The following is a 4,878-nucleotide window of genomic DNA, read 5'->3' as shown; positions in this document are numbered from 1 at the left end:
CCGAGGGCTTTGCTGTCGGAGGGAATTATGTGGGAGGGACGAGGTGTCGGTGGGGGGGGGGAGGCGATGAGGCGGTTGTCGCCCTTTGCTGTCTAGACATTGCCACCCCCTACCCTGTAAAGGCATAGAACTGTGTTTACTTTAGCGTCGTTGTAACCGCGGTTGACGGGGGGGCGCGGGGCCTCTGGGCGACTTCGCCATCACCCAGGCTGAAGCATTGTCAGCGGTGCTGTGTGTACGTTGAACTTCTCTCGCGCCGTGCGTAGCCAACCGCGATAATCGGAGGTGCGGCGGAGGGTCGGGTCGGGTGGGGTGGGTGGGTGGGTGGGGGGGGTTTGGAAGGACGGCAAACTAAACATGAAAGAAAGAGCAGCTCTAGAGAAATGAGTATCTCAATCTACATTCGAAAGCGCACAGCCCCATTTCCGATGGAAGGTAAGTTTTTATTTTACTTTCTCTCCCGATTCCGGCGATTTCTGCGCCACCGCACCGGGGCGCTATCCTTTTAATGCTGAGCCGACCTTATGGGGCTGGCCCGGGACCCCGGTTGCGTTTGTGAACGGGCGCCTACTCCGCACGTCGGTAGCGCATCTCCACGCTGGAGTGGCAGAAGGCGCGTGGGACGCGCTCACCGGCGGCTCGGTTGAATCTCGCGACCGGGGGTTTGTCCTTTCCCCGCTCGTGGCGCTAGCCCGGCTCCGTCGTGCCGATCGGACCCCCCCGTCGAGGCCGCGCCGGGCACCCGCGCGCGAGCGCACAAATCGCGAGTTTGGTGCTGTGACGTGAAGTTGCGCGTGCCCTTGTCCCAAAACAAAACAAAAAAAAAACGGTGCTGAGGCTGCACTTTACTTTCCCGGTACACGAGTCAGTGCGCTTGACTTCTTTGGCACCGTACGTACGTAGCCAACCGTGCTAGTCTGTGTGTGTGTACGTTGAACTTCTTTGGCACCGTACGTACGTAGCCAACCGTGCGAACGTGTGGATGTGGGTGTGTGTCTACGTTGAACTTCTTTGGCACCGTACGTACGTAGCCAACCGTGCTAGTCTGTGTGTGTGTACGTTGAACTTCTTTGGCACCGTACGTACGTAGCCAACCGTGCGAACGTGTGGATGTGTGTGTGTGTGTGTACGTTGAACTTCTTTGGCACCGTACGTACGTAGCCAACCGTGCGAACGTGTGGATGTGTGTGTACGTTGAACTTCTTTGGCACCGTACGTACGTAGCCAACCGTGCGAACGTGTGGATGTGTGTGTGTGTGTGTGTACGTTGAACTTCTTTGGCACCGTACGTACGTAGCCAACCGTGCGAACGTGTGGATGTGTGTGTGTGTGTACGTTGAACTTCTTTGGCACCGTACGTACGTAGCCAACCGTGCGAACGTGTGGATGTGTGTGTGTGTGTGTACGTTGAACTTCTTTGGCACCGTACGTACGTAGCCAACCGTGCTAGTCTGTGTGTGTGTGTACGTTGAACTTCTTTCGCACCGGACTGTAGCCAACCGCGTCAACCGGAGGTGCGGGCGGGCGGGCGGGTGGGGAAGACGAAAAACTAAACAACAACAACAACAAACAACAACGAGAAGCAGTTCTAAAGAAATGAGTTAATCAATGTAGACGGTGACTTGAAAGTGCATCGCAGCTCCCAGCGGCTTCCTAATGTGGTGGCAGTGGCAGAGCTGGGGGGGGGTGTGGAGTTGGGAGTTGTGGGGGTTGGGGGGGGTAGTGGGGGTACGGGGGGGGGGGGGGCGAGTCGTCGCTGTGCCAAGGGGGTAACGCGGGAGCTGTGCACGGCCCCCCCCCCCACCACGTCCCCGAGACTCGGGGACGTGGTAGGGGGCGGGGGGGGAGGTTTGGGGTTTGTCTCGACGTGGTGCCGGCGGTAATGGTCGGTCGGTCTCCTTGAACGCTGTCTCTGCCGCAGCCGACGTTGCTGATGCTGCTGCTTCTGATGTCGCTGATGTCGCTGCTGCTCCTGGTGCTGCTGCTGCTGATGCTACTGCTACCGCTTCTGCCGCTAATGCTGATGCTTTTGCTGATGCTGGTGCTAGTGCTGATGATGATGATGCTGATGATGATGCTGATGAGGATGCTGATGAGGATGCTGATGAGAATGCTGATGAGGATACTGCTGCTGCTGCTGCTGCTGATGCTGCGAAGCCTGTAGGTTTGGTTGTCGGAGCCGGCCCGGAGGCGCCTGAGGCGGCCGTATTTTTTTGGTAAGCTGCTGGGTGTCTTGGTTTTACCCAACACACCACAGCCACCTCACCCCACCCTTCTCACTTGCTCCGTGGTGTTAACGAAAGGTGGGGGGGCAGTGGGGGGGGGGGGGGGGGGTGTTGGGAGAGCCGGGGCGTCTCGTTAGCCGGGGCGTCTCGTTAGCCGGGACGTTTCGTTAGCCGGCGTGGTAACCCTGCGGAGGAGGCATTGGGTACGGGTTGGGGGGGGGGGCTGGAGGCACGTCGTCCTCGCGTTGGTAGTCGGCCAAGCCGCCGTCCGGATCGTCCCTTTCCTTCCGAATTATTATTGTTGTTGTTGCTGTTGTTGTTGTTTACGGATCGTCTTGGGTACGTCGGAATCCGGGTCGGGTTTTGCGCGCCGGGCGCGAGCCCGCAACGGGATCGCAGCGCGCCCAGCGGCGGGCTCCCGCCGGAGTTACCGGTACGCTGGCGCCGCTCCGCTCCGCTCCGCTCCGCTCGTCCGTCGCGAACCTCACTGCCTCCGGCAATGCCCTTTGGTCGCGTGCCGTCGCCGTGAGGGCCGGGGTACGGGCGGTGGGCGGTGGGGTGGAGACTTAGCTGCCACGCCGCTGATTAGTGGTTTGTTATTTTTTTTTATTATCACCAGCAGCAGCAGCAGTTTTAAAAATGAGTTAAAGGTACCACACAAAGACAAAGATTCCCACCCCCCCCCACCCACCGTACAGCCCTCACAGACTGTTGGGGCATGTGCTGTTAGGTTGGAACGGTGCACGAGGAGGGTGGGTGGCCAGCACCACGCTCGGCCGCCTTTTTTTCCCCCAGTGCCGATGTTTTTTTTTTACATACCGCACCAGGTACTCATTTAAGGCTGAGTCGACCCTTGGGGAGGAGGCCCAGGGCCGTTTCAGATAATCGTCACCGGTGTTGGCCGTGAGAAGGAATCAAACTCGGGTGTCTGCCGGGTTTGTAGCGCGGGCGTAGCGCTAACCGCTGCACCACCGCTCCACCCACAGACTAAAAAGACATCCCCCGTATAGCCTTAACAAACTGTTGGGTGGGTGGGTGGGTGAGTGGGTGGGTGGGTGAGTGAGTGGATTCAGTGGGTGGGTGAGTGGGTCGGTGGGTGGGTGGGTGAATGGGTCGGTGGGTGAGTGGGTCGGTGGGTGGGTGGGTAGGTGAGTGGATTCAGTGGGTGTGGTGGGTGAGTGGGTCGGTGGTTGGGTGGGTGAATGGGTCGGTGGGTGGGTGAGTGGGTCGGTGGGTGGGTGGGTGAATGGGTCGGTGGGTGGGTGAGTGGGTCGGTGGGTGGGTGAATGGGTCGGTGGGTGGGTGAGTGGGTCGGTGGGTGGGTGAGTGGGTCGGTGGGTGGGTGAGTGGGTCGGTGGGTGGGTGAGTGGATCGGTGGGTGGGTGAGTGGGTCGGTGGGTGGGTGAGTGGGTCGGTGGGTGGGTGAGTGGGTCGGTGGGTGGGTGAGTGGGTCGGTGGGTGGGTGAGTGGGTCGGTGGGTGGGTGGGGTCCCGTTCACCGCTCAATCAGTGAACGGCGTGAGCAGCTCGGCGTTAATTTTACTTAGAGAGGCGTAGCAGTAGCAGCAGCAGCAGCTACGCTGTTTTTATCAAATCGTCGGTACTCGCGGCAGAGAACCGTAGCGGCTCAATCGCCGCCACCTTACCGCTAGCCGGCGCCACTCGACCAAAAGCTGCCACACGCCACCACCGCCGTGTCCTTGCGGGAGCCTCGGTACGCACAGGTACATCGTCGGAAGAACCGATGACCAACCGCGGCTAATCGGAGGTGCGGGGGTTAAGGTAGGGGGTGGGGGAAGGAAAAACAAACTTAACACAACAACAGCGACGACAAGCGGTTATAAAGGAATGAGTTTCTGATTTTAGATTTCAAAGCGCTTAGCTCCCGTGGCTTCCTCACTGCCATTTGACATGGTGTGGGAGTGGTGGGGGTGGTGGCTGGGGTGGTGTGGGAGTGGTGGGGGTGTGGTGGCTGGGGGGTGGTTGGGGAGGGTGTGGGAGTGGTTGTGGAGGGTGTGGGAGTGGTTGTGGTTGGCGTGGTTGGGGAGGGTGTGGGAGTGGTTGTGGTTGGCATGGTTGGGGAGGGTGTGGGAGTGGTTGTGGTTGGCGTGGTTGGGGATGGTGTGGGAGTGGTGGGGGTGGTTGGGGATGGTGTGGGAGTGGTGGGGGTGGTGGCTGGGGTGGTTGGGGATGGTGTGGGAGTGGTTGTGGTTGGCGTGGTTGGGGATGGTGTGGGAGTGGTTGGGGTGGTGGCTGGGGTGGTTGGGGATGGTGTGGGAGTGGTGGGGGTGGTGGATGGGGTGGTGTGGGAGTGGTTGTGGTTGGCGTGGCTGGGGATGGTGTGGGAGTGGTGGGGGTGGTGGCTGGGGTGGTTGGGGATGGTGTGGGAGTGGTGGCTGGGGTGGTTGGGGATGGTGTGGGAGTGGTGGGGGTGGTGGATGGGTTGGTTGGGGATGGTGTGGGAGTGGTGGGGGTGGTGGCTGGGGTGGTTGGGGATGGTGTGGGAGTGGTGGGGGTGGTGGCTGGGGTGGTGTGGGAGTGGTGGGGATGGTGGCTGGGGATGGTGGCTGGGGTGGTTCGTGTGGTGTGGGGAGCGGTGGCCGGGGCTCGCAACACAAACTGTTGTTGGAGATTCATCTCGATTTGACGATCAA

Source organism: Petromyzon marinus, chromosome 66 (genome assembly GCF_048934315.1).
Source record: "Petromyzon marinus isolate PM22_M1 ecotype Great Lakes invasive population chromosome 66, UKy_Petmar_22M1.pri1.0, whole genome shotgun sequence".
Taxonomy (NCBI): domain Eukaryota; kingdom Metazoa; phylum Chordata; class Hyperoartia; order Petromyzontiformes; family Petromyzontidae; genus Petromyzon; species Petromyzon marinus.
The sequence above is the reverse complement of the archived record's forward strand: the minus strand, read 5'-3'. Positions refer to the sequence as shown.